This window comes from Lolium rigidum, chromosome 4 (assembly GCF_022539505.1).
Source record: "Lolium rigidum isolate FL_2022 chromosome 4, APGP_CSIRO_Lrig_0.1, whole genome shotgun sequence".
Taxonomy (NCBI): Eukaryota; Viridiplantae; Streptophyta; class Magnoliopsida; order Poales; family Poaceae; genus Lolium; species Lolium rigidum.
In genome coordinates, this window is record NC_061511.1 from 138,460,379 (window position 1) to 138,472,818 (window position 12,440).

The window sequence follows — 12,440 nt, forward strand, 5'->3', positions numbered from 1 at the left end:
GTCCACCTTGAGGTTATCATCCGAACCCCTTCCAGTATTAAGTTGCAAACAACAGACAATTGCATTAAGTATGGTGCGTAATGTAATCAATAACTACATCCTCGGACATAGCATCAATGTTTTATCCCTAGTGGAAAAAGCACATCCACAACCTTAGAACTTTCTCATCACTGTCCCGCATTTAATGGAGGCATGAACCCACTATCGAGCATAAATACTCCCTCTTGGAGTTAAGAGCAAAAACTTGGCCGAGCCTCTACTAATAACGGAGAGCATGCAAGATCATAAACAACACATAGGTAATAGATTGATAATCAACATAACATAGTATTCTCTATCCATCGGATCCCGACAAACACAACATATAGAATTACGGATAGATGATCTTGATCATGTTAGGCAGCTCACAAGATCCGACAATGAAGCACATGAGGAGAAGACAACCATCTAGCTACTGCTATGGACCCATAGTCCAGGGGTGAACTACTCACTCATCACTCCGGAGGCGACCATGGCGGTGAAGAGTCCTCCGGGAGATGAATCCCCTCTCCGGCAGGGTGCCGGAGGTGATCTCCGAATCCCCCGAGATGGGATTGGCGGCGGCGGCGTCTCAGTAAGGTTTTCCGTATTGTGGCTCTCGGTACTGGGGGTTTCGCGACGAAGACTTTAAGTAGGCGGAAGGGCAACGCGGGGGGCCAAACGAGGGCCCCACACGACAGGCCGGCGCGGCCAAGGCTTGGGCCGCGCCGCCCTGTTGTGTCGGCGCCTCGTGGCCCCACTTCCTTTCCCCTTCGGTCTTCTGGAACCTTCGTGCAAAAATAGGACCCTGGGCGTTGATTTCGTCCAATTCCGAGAATATTTCTTTACTAGGATTTCTGAAACCAAAAACAGCAGAAAACAGAAACTGGCTCTTCGGCATCTCGTTAATAGGTTAGTGCCGAAAAATGCATAAATACGACATATAATGTGTATAAAACATGTAGATATCATCAATAATGTGGCATGGAACATAAGAAATTATCGATACGTCGGAGACGTATCAGCATCCCCAAGCTTAGTTCCTGCTCATCCCGAGAAGGTAAACGATAACAAAGATAATTTCTGGAGTGACATGCCATCATAACCTTGATCATACTATTGTAAGCATATGTAATGAATGCAGCGATCATAACAATGCTAATGACATGAGTAAACAACTGAATCATAAAGCAAAGACTTTTCATGAATAGTACTTCAAGACAAGCATCAATAAGTCTTGCATAAGAGTTAACTCATAAAGCAATAAATCAAAGTAAAGGTATTGAAGCAACACAAAAGAAGATTAAGTTTCAGCGGTTGCTTTCAACTTGTAACATGTATATCTCATGGATATTGTCAACATAGAGTAATATAACAAGTGCAATATGCAAGTATGTAGGAATCAATGCACAGTTCACACAAGTGTTTGCTTCTTGAGGTGGAGAGAAATAGGTGAACTGACTCAACATAAAAGTAAAAGAATGGTCCTTCAAAGAGGAAAGCATCGATTGCTATATTTGTGCTAGAGCTTTGGTTTTGAAAACATGAAACAATTTTGTCAACGGTAGTAATAAAGCACATGTATTATGTAAATTATATCTTACAAGTTGCAAGCCTCATGCATAGTATACTAATAGTGCCCGCACCTTGTCCTAATTAGCTTGGACTACCGGATCATCGCAATACACATGTTTTAACCAAGTGTCACAAAGGGGTACCTCCATGCCGCCTGTACAAAGGTCTAAGGAGAAAGCTCGCATTTTGGATTTCTCGCTTTTGATTATTCTCAACTTAGACATCCATACCGGGACAACATGGACAACAGATAATGGACTCCTCTTTAATGCATAAGCATGTAGCAACAATTAGTGTTCTCATATGAGATTGAGGATATATGTCCAAAACTGAAACTTCCACCATGATTCATGGCTTTAGTTAGCGGCCCAATGTTCTTCTCTAACAATATGCATGATCTAACCATTAAAGTGGTAGATCTCTCTTACTTCGTACAAGACGGACATGCATAGCAACTCACATGATATTCAACAAAGAGTTGATGGCGTCCCAGAAGCATGGTTATCGCACAACAAGCAACTTAATAAGAGATAAAGTGCATAAGTACATATTCAATACCACAATAGTTTTTAAGCTATTTGTCCCATGAGCTATATATTTTAAAGGCGAATGATGGAAATTTTAAAGATAGCACTCAAGCAATTTACTTTGGAATGGCGGAGAAATACCATGTAGTAGGTAGGTATGGTGGACACAAATGGCATAGTGGTTGGCTCAAGGATTTTGGATGCATGAGAAGTATTCCCTCTCGATACAAGGTTTAGGCTAGCAAAGTTATTTGAAACAAACACAAAGATGAACGGTGCAGCAAAACTTACATAAAAGACATATTGTAAACATTATAATACTCTACACCGTCTTCCTTGTTGTTCAAAACTCAATACTAGAAATTATCTGGACTTTAGAGAGACCAAATATGCAAACCAAATTTTAGCAAGCTCTATGTATTTCTTCATTAATAGGTGCAAAGTATATGATGCAAGAGCTTAAACATGAGCACATCAATTGCCAAGTATCAAATTATTCAAGACATTTTAGAATTACTACATGTAGCATTTCCCGAGTCCAACCATATAACAATTTAACGAAGAAGATTCAACCTAAGGACATATTTGTCCATATGCAACAGCGGAGCATGTCTCTCTCCCACACAATGAATGCTAGGATCCATTTTATTCAAACAAAAACAAAAACAAAAACAAACCGACGCTCCAAGCAAAGTACATAAGATGTGATGGAATAAAAATATAGTTTCGGGGGAGGAACCTCGATAATGTTGTCGATGAAGAAGGGGATGCCTTGGGCATCCCCAAGCTTAGACGCTTGAGTCTTCTTAAAATATGCAGGGGTGAACCACCGGGGCATCCCCAAGCTTAGAGCTTTCACTCTCCTTGATCATATTGCATCATTTCCCTCTCTTGATCCTTGAAAACTTCCTCCACACCAAACTCGAAACAACTCATTAGAGGGTTAGTGCACAATAAAAATTAACATGTTCAGAGGTGACATAATCATTCTTAACACTTCTGGACATTGCATAAGGCTACTGGACATTAATGGATCAAAGATATTCATCCAACATAGCAAAAGAGGCAATGCGAAATAAAAGGCAGAATCTGTCAAAAACAGAACAGTTCGTAAAGACGAATTTTAAAATGGCACCAGACTTGCTCAAATGAAAATGCCCAAATTGAATGAAAGTTGCGTACATATCTGAGGATCACTCACGTATATTGGCATAATTTTCTGAGTTACCTACATAGAATTAGGCCCAGATTCGTGACAGCAAAGAAATCTGTTTCTGCGCAGTAATCCAAATCTAGTATGAACCTTACTATCAAAGACTTTACTTGGCACAACAAAACACAAAACTAAGATAAAGAGAGGTTGCTACAGTAGTAAACAACTTCCAAGACTCAAATATAAAACAAAAATACTGTAGTAAAAACATGGGTTGTCTCCCATAAGCGCTTTCTTTAACGCCTTTCAGCTAGGCGCAGAAAGTGTATATCAAGTGTTATCGAGAGATGAAGCATCAACATCATAACTTGTTCTAATAATAGAATCATAAGGTAACTTCATTCTCTTTCTAGGGAAGTGTTCCATACCTTTCTTGAGAGGAAATTGATATTTAATATTACCTTCCTTCATATCAATGATAGCTCCAACGAGTTCGAAGAAAAGGTCTTCCCAATATAATGGGACAAGATGCATTGCATTCAATATCCAAGACAACAAAATCGACGGGGACAAGGTTATTATTAACGGTAATGCGAACATTATCAACTCTCCCCAAAGGTTTCTTTATAGCATTATCAACAAGATTAACATCCAAATAACAATTTTTCAATGGTGGCAAGTCAAGCATATTATAAATCTTCTTAGGCATAACGGAAATACTTGCACCAAGATCACATAAAGCATTACAATCAAAGTTATTGACCTTCATCTTAATGATGGGCTCCCAACCATCCTCTAGCTTCCTAGGAATATAAGTTTCAAGTTTTAGTTTCTCTTCTCTAGCTTTTATGAGAGCATTTGTAATATGTTTTGTGAAAGCCAAGTTTGTAGCACTAGCATTAGGACTCTTAGCAAGTTTTTGTAAGAACTTTATAACTTCAGAGATGTGGCAATCATCAAAATCCAAACCATTATAATCTAAAGCAATGGGATCATCATCCCCAATGTTGGAAAAAATTTCAACAGTTTTATCACAGGCAGTTTCAGCAGTTTTAGCAGTTTCAGGCGATTTTGCACGCTTTGCACTAGGAGTAGTAACATTGCCAACACCAATTATTTTACCATTGATAGTAGGAGGTGCAGCAACATGTGAATCATCTGAAGGTATAATAGCTGCCCCCCCATGGGGGCTTCACAGAGATTAACCCTTCTCAGCCCTACGATTTTCTCCATCGATAGATCTTGACCGTTCCTGCGTCTGGCTTCTGGTTGGCAGAGTCTCACGCTGTAATTTTACACTCTGTCCCTCACAGTAGAAAAAAGATATGGAACAGCGGCTCCCTACCCGCCTCTGCATGCGTTTGGGCTCCACGGACGGCCGGCCCCGCGCGTCAGCCACTACGGCTCGGTGGCTGGTTGGTGCCTCTTCGCGCCGCTGGCCGAAAATATCTGACCCGCCTGGGTAGATAGGGGGGTAGCCTGGTCTTCTCCCTCGATGGTCGGTGCGGGCGGCTCCGTGCCGGGACGCCATTAGCCGGCGGTACAAGCTCTCACTGTGCGGGGCACTATACCCACGCGCGCTGTCGCTTCGGAGGACCATCTTCCTCACTTTCCCCCGCCTCTTCCGCTTCGTTCTCTCGCTCCTCGCATCGTCGCCTCCTCCGCATCGTCGCGCCGCTGCAGATCCGGTGCCGTCCGCCGTGTCCCGTCTCGTCGCCGGTGGCCGGCCTTGCCTCATGGCGCCGATCTGCCATGGATTCGGTTAAGGTGAGGCTCTGCTTCATCAGTGCGGGTCAGTTGCCGGTTAGATTTTCCACTTTTCCTCCCCATTCTGCGCGTGGCAGGAGCGGCTGGTGGAGCTCCGCCCATCCTGCGCGTATTTGGTGGGCGGCTGAAGACCGGCGAGCGCGCCGCACAAACCATCCACCGGCGGCGTCGCAAGCCTCTGCCTCGATTTTGAGGAGAAACGGGGCCGACGACATCAAGCCACTCGAACCACCCCTGCGCCGTCTCGTCGCCTGCAAGAGCACGGAGGTGAATGGGATGCAGCTCCTGTATTTGCAGCACTCTTTTGCTTTCCATTGTCTGCCTAATCACCTTACTCCATCCTTGACCAGGAGAAGCACAAGACACCGCCTCTTCTCCCCCACCAGACCCCAACAATATGCCCCCAATCCCATGTTGTTCCTCGTTTTTTCACCGGCGGCTGGATGCCTAGGAGGAAGGAGGACTGGTGGCCTGGCTTCAACGGGATTAGAAGGAGGCGGATTTTGGCATGGCCCGTACAATCGCCAAGATGGCGCCGATCGCCGGAGTTGCTGTTCGTTCTATCTCCCCAGGTGAGCTCTTCATTCTCGTTCCTTCCTCCCAATTTCAGTTCCTCTTCCCATAGAGAAGAAGGAGGCTCTGCCAAGCCATGGACTTGCTGCCACCAACCCTCACTGGCCTCCTCCCTCCTCTCCCTACACCCTCGTGAGCTTTCCCTTTTTTATTTTGATTTACTCTCGTGGTCACCTCCCTTTCAGTTTGTTGCCTGCCAACTGTTTGTTGTTATGCCCGTGCAAGTTGTCTTTTCATATATTTGTTGGTATACCCATGTAGGCCTGTATACTCCTGGTCATGTTGAAGATTGAGGGTTTGTGTAGCTTCTAGGCCAAGAAGCTGAGAGGGGTTTTCTTCTTTGAGTCGCCGGAACCAAGCGACAACGTGCTGCAGACTTTCTGGTCTTCTATACAAGAGAAATCAAATGAATATGTTTAGTTTCTAAACTTTTCTTCATTTTTAAATAGAACTGCTTACTTAGACGCCGATATATTTCTTTACATGAATCGGCACTATGCTCTTATGCTTTTAGTTATACATATTTTTTTTGTTGGTCAGGTTTTCAAGTTTCAACCATTCTTACTTTGAAATGATTCTTTAGTTAGTTATAGATATAGAAAATTTGATGCCTGGTATACATATTTTTTATGGTATATTGTGTCAGTTAAGGGATCTCTTATTTTTCTTGGTGTGCTACATAGGTATATGTAGATTTACTTTGTTCCAGTGCCTGCTTTTGATCACAGGAAACTAAAAAGACAAAAGATACTTCACATGCAACATCTTATACTATTTGAAGTTATTTTGCAGACATCGTTAGATATTTTTATTCGCTGTTCTGTTTAGCTAAATAACCAATTAAATGATTTAATATACTTTTTTGTTTTTTGAACTGGATAAAGAAAGTACGTTGCACTTTCTTATAGTCTATTGGCTGGCACTGCAAAAAATTTTGTCTTCTAGAGCGACATAGAACGTGATATGCTTCTTTAACTGTACATGTTGTCTATATTTTGCCTCTTTAACACCCTCTTTTTCTATCGATCCTCAGATGATTCAGCTTCAAAAGCACCACTTAGAAGGACTTCTTTATACATGGGTGAGTGGAGATACTGCATATAATACTCATTTTCCCATCTTTATACAGCGATGTACCTGTAGCAACTGTCATTTTACTCTCCCACTTAGAAGGACTTCTCTGTATTTTGTCGACCCTTCCGGTCTTATGGTGATTTTTTTTCCTGAAGCACTTCTTATGTCTTGCCTACGTTTGAAGTGTTGGAGTTCTTAAATTCTTGATGAAGATGATTTTGGAGGTACGTGCCACCGGTGCTCGTGGCGCTTAATTAACTGCAGCAGCAGAACTTGGATTATTAATGGTATGCAATCTAGCTTGGTTACAAAGCCTCTTAATTCCTGGTCCTATGTTTCAAAGCACACTGCTTAAATTTTGATTAGTGTGAGTGGCTGAATTCTTGTGGTCGTGCATAATGCAGCTGAAGTTTTTGAAATGTGGTGGAACAATTATTTGTATTTTTATCGATGTAGTTTATTACTGCTCAATTGGACATGTGAATTCAGACGGATTACCCCCACAAGGAACAGGCACAGTTCGTTTAATTACTTTACTATGAACCAGCTTCCATGGGCACGTTTTGATTCATTTCTTTGTTCACTTGCTCCTCTACTTTCACCTAGAATTGCTAGCACATCTCTTTTTGTGAGGAAAGCTTTTAGAATTATCATTTTTATGCTATATGATTCAATGTTCAGTTTGCATTGCCAATCGTCTATATAAATGACCTTGCAACTTCTCTACATCAATTTTCATTAGAAAGATACCCTTAGCTTTCCTGTTTAGGATCTTTCATTTCTTTTTTGCATTTTGCATTTCAATCTTTGCTACATTTAACCTTAATAAAAGAGAAGGGAAACTCATGAGAAAACCTCACTATAAATTTTTCATTAGATAATATTCTTTATTCAGCAGATGAACCCTCTGTTTCAGAAAGCTATGGTTGGCTTCCTTTTGCATGAACAACATTCACTATCTTTTTCCATGCATCTATCTGCTCATGATTGTATATTCCAGGGACATGAGGAAACCTATTCAGCAATGGTTTGTTAGCTAAGCATCTAAATTCGCGCTAGAAAGCTAACGGAAACTTGCTGAATGTCCATCAGGTGTGAAAATCAAAAGAACCTCTACATAACATAATTTATAGTGGTATAATATAGAGGGGAGCTCATGGAGCCACCTGGTAAATCGGAATTTACCGATTGTAGGTCTCGCTTCCAAGTTCCAACAGAGGAGAGCTCATGTGATTTGACAATGCCCAAAAACGTTTTAACATTTTCCACATGATTTTTACTGCATAAAGTTTAAATCGGCGCGAACTTCACGGGATCGTGCGCCAAGGCGCACATCTATCTCTATGACATTCTTTACAAGCAGTTTATTGCATATTTTTGAATTCAAAGTGTATCTGAACCCGCAAGCAATATGTCCATGCTTTTGAACCAACAAGATGTTGTTAGTGTTGCTTTTGGACCTGAAGCTTGCTCTGTAATATGTAGTAATAAGGCATTGCCAAATTTAGCACTGCTTTTACTGTAGAGTTTTTCTTAACCTGGCTATCAAGTTTCAGTGTGTTTCTGTAAGTAACAATTAACAGTAGTAGTACCACTGTGTAAGTCACCATATTCTGTTGTAGGATTACTGTTCTTAGACCATCATTTTATCCATGCATCGGATCTTGGCTTTAAGCGGTTTTGGTCACAGAGTACTCGAAGCCAAGATCCGATGCGGATATTTGTGGTGGCCTGAAGATCCCCGTTGCAATAAAAACCACATCCTTTGGAAGTAAAGAATCTGATCAAATCACCGTTTCAATTCTTTTAGTAGCCTTTCATAGTTTTAAGAAACTCTTCCAGTTGGAAAAGCAAATGTTAAGTAAATGAACTGGGACAGTTTTCTATAGCAAACATTATGGGACCAAGTGCCAGATTTTACAGTACAAGTCAACCAATTTAATAAGTATGCAGCTCAAAACTTCATAACTGTTGCTTTTGTATCTTCTGTGATCCTTCATTGTGCATGCCAGATATTCTCTTTTGTTATTTTTATCGGACGGTTCTGTTGTATTGTGCATGCCAGATTATTTGTTATGTATGCCCGAGGTGATGAGAAAAAAATCCAAGTAGGATGCATGGGAAATGAATTTATTCGTGTGCTTTGTTGTCTACATACTAATTCGTTTATTTCTGAAATTTAGCTCTATTTTGTGACCAGTCCATGCATGGTATCATCGATAATATATGAGTAAACTCTAGGGAAAATATGTTTGTGTTGGATTGTTTTGAAGCTCATGTTTCTGTTAATTTTGTGAACATTCAGACTTTTGTCCGATGTTATATCTGAATGTGTTTATTTCATAAGGTCTTGCTATTTTCTGAAATCATTTGTCAGATTTGAAGTCAGTGGTCTAATTTCATATATGTTTATTGAAGAGAGACAAGTAAACAGAGCCAAGGAGAGATGCCACCGATTCGCACGTGTTGGAGCATTTCTCGGATGGCTTGACTATGAAGTCCACATTGTAGTGATTTTCCCTTCATGTATTATTGAAAATTGACCTTAGTGAATTGTAGCTTTGCAGATGTGCTTACCAAATCTGCAACAGGTAATGAATTTTACTTGGCATATAGATTCTGCTTATAGTAAGTATTCTCCTCATGATTTTCTTAGTATTTGACATGAAGTTCATGTTGAAAGAACTAAAGTGGTGATTTTAAATCCCTTCAAAAAGTGGTGATTTTAAAGCATAAGCTTTAATTTTCATCCGATGCACTCAAACCGTGTTTGGTTCTCTACATAGTTGTCGAAGCATATGAGGGGTGTGGTTATATATATAAGAAATTGATAGCATAGTTTATAGTTTTTTGCTTCTATTGTTTGTTCTTTTTATTTGAGGTAATCTCTCCCTTTCCTCTCCTTGTTTTGTCATGCTAGGTCTCCTAGGTCAGAGCCACGGTGCAGGAGCTCAGGTTTCGGTGGAGAGATGATACAGTGATGAGAAGATGTGCCCAGCAGCTAGCTATAGTGGAGAATTGATTCGTTCGATCCCCTCACCCCTGGCCTTCTACAGAGAAGGTGAGAAGGTGTTACTCTATATTCTCCTTAGCCGGCCAACTGCTACCTAATCTTAGAACGATGGGGTTGGGCTCGGTTGAATTGTAGCACACAATTGGTGCTGCTACAGTGTATGGTAATTAGGACAGGCTATTTCTATGCATCAAGTAGCTGGTACATGGATCCCAACAATTGAATTCCTAGCTTCGCCAAACGAGATGATATAAATATTGATCTCGGTTCTAAAATTTATATTGGGAACAAATTAATTTTACAAGGAAGTTTCCATCACATATTATCTATATAGATTCTTCTGAATTCAATTATTATGGTTCCTGATTTGGTGTCCATTTTCCCTCGCGACTAGCTTTTCTCATAATTGTTATCCTATGAAAATTAAGATTTTAGTGAACCGTGTGGTCTTATTTAGGCGCTCTTGCTAACCCGCTGTTCCCTACCAAGGAAGCTCTCGGGAGGATTGGTCGTGGTGCCACTCGGATTCCTACTTTTTAAGTTCCTATTTTTTTTTATCTTAAGTTCGTATTAGATGGTGTTTCTCACATCTACCATATAGTGTCTGTTATTCTGCAAGTACTCTGTACACATAAATATCAGCAGACACAACCATCCTCTTGATATGAATTGCTCCGATGAGCATCTTATGTGGCGGATAAGACTCACTACAGTAGTACATTTCTACTACATTATTGGTATGGTATATAAGTTCAATTGAATGCTTCTTTCTAGGCCTTAACGACAACAATCAAATACCTGCAAAATAGTTTTTCCATATGTGCATTTCAATGATTAATATATTCAGGCGCTCTCGCGAACCTGCTGTTCCCTTCCAGTATTCCCTGTAGAAAGAAGATTGTAGAGCTTTCTTGTAAATCTTAACAATTAAAGCCATTTGCTATATAAATGTAGAGAGCATATTTATTACTGCAACAGGAAAACTATACTGCTAACCTCTTGGTTTTAGCTGCATAAGGTGTGAACTCATTTTAGTCCTCAAATACATGCTCTTATAAAGAAAACAATCAGTTTATAGCCTGCCAATTTCTGACGCTGTTTGATTTCTTAGCTGACACTCGTGTACGAAGTCGGTGCCCTACCGACAAAGGTGGTACAACTCTCACCAGATGACCTTAGAGACGAGAGCACAATAACATACTGGAAGATATGACGCTAGAAGCACACAAATAAGGTGAACATCAGGCAGCCCTTGTTTTCTGAGCTCTATGCATACTCTGATTTACCTACGTGATTTGCCTTTTGCTCAGCTACTTAACGGGTTTTCTCTTGTGTTTTCTTTATTTATGTATGTTTTATAGTGTTGCATAGTACTATTGCCCAGCCATTTATAATCTGACCACATGCAGAACTCGCAATGCGGCCTAACCTTCAGAGACTATCATTTTTTTCAATTGGATTTGATTGGACAAATCTAATGTTTTCTTTTTTTCGTGTGCATGTTCTAACTGATAAACTTGGAACAGCTAACCTGGTGCAAGCTGTGATTCCATGACCCATCCCCGCTGTGACCCTGTTCCTGGAACTGGCAAGGTCAGCCCTGTTTTACGCGCGATTTAGAATTGGTAAGGAATTTTCCCTGGAATGTATCCATCATTATGATTTTGTTTCTGGATTGCAGGTGTTTTTGAAGTATGCAGTTGCTTTCCTGCAGTCCTACACGCCTACCGACTCATACAAGACATATGATATGTTGTGTTCTTTTGCTCCTCTTCGTCAACTAATAATTTTTGAAATGGATAATTATTCAATTTTTATTTAGTACTTGCTGATGTTTCCAAATGTATATAAAATAAATATTGACACAATCTTTACGGGTCCGTGCGCCAAGGCGCACATCAAAATCTAGTTAACATTACGAGTGGTGGTAATAGTCCAAACTTTAGCTACATTATTCTTTTTAGCTAGTTTTTCATTTTCTTCTCTTTCCCACCTAGCATGCAATTCGGCCATCAATCTTATATTCTCATTAATTCTAACTTGGATGGCATTTGCTGTAGTAAATTTTTTATTTTCAATATCCTTATTAGGCATAACTTTCGATTTCAAAAGATCAACATCAGAGGCAAGACTATCAACCTTAGAAGCGAGAATATCAATTTTATTGAGCTTTTCCTCAACAGATTTATTAAAAGCAGTTTGTGTACTAATAAATTCTTTAAGCATAGCTTCAAGTCCAGGGGGTGTGTTCCTATTATTGTTGTAAGAATTCCCATAAGAATTAGCATAACCGTTACCATTATTATAAGGATATGGCCTATAGTTATTACTAGAATTGTTCCGATAAGCATTGTTGTTGAAATTATTATTTTTAATGAAGTTTACATCAACATGTTCTTCTTGGGCAACCAATGAAGCTAATGGAACATTATTAGGATCAACATTAGTCCTATCATTCACAAGCATAGACATAATAGCATCAATCTTATCACTCAAGGAAGAGGTTTCTTCGACAGAATTTACCTTCTTACCTTGTGGAGCTCTTTCTGTGTGTCATTCAGAGTAATTAATCATCATATTATCAAGGAGCTTTGTTGCTTCACCAAGAGTGATGGACATAAAGGTACCTCCAGCAGCTGAATCCAATAGGTTCCGCGAAGAAAAATTCAGTCCTGCATAAAAGGTTTGTATGATCATCCAAGTAGTCAGTCCATGGGTTGGGCAATTTTTAACCAAAGAT

The 12,440-nt window shown here is 40.2% G+C and overlaps 1 long non-coding RNA gene across 1 annotated transcript; it reads left to right on the top strand.

Moving 5' to 3' along the window:
• Nucleotides 1-9,461: 9,461 nt before the first annotated feature.
• On the top strand, nucleotides 9,462-11,295 carry LOC124705783. Its single transcript, XR_007004162.1, has 3 exons — nucleotides 9,462-9,748; nucleotides 10,812-10,934; nucleotides 11,227-11,295. It is a non-coding gene; the product is annotated as an uncharacterized LOC124705783 (long non-coding RNA).
• Nucleotides 11,296-12,440: the final 1,145 nt, after the last annotated feature.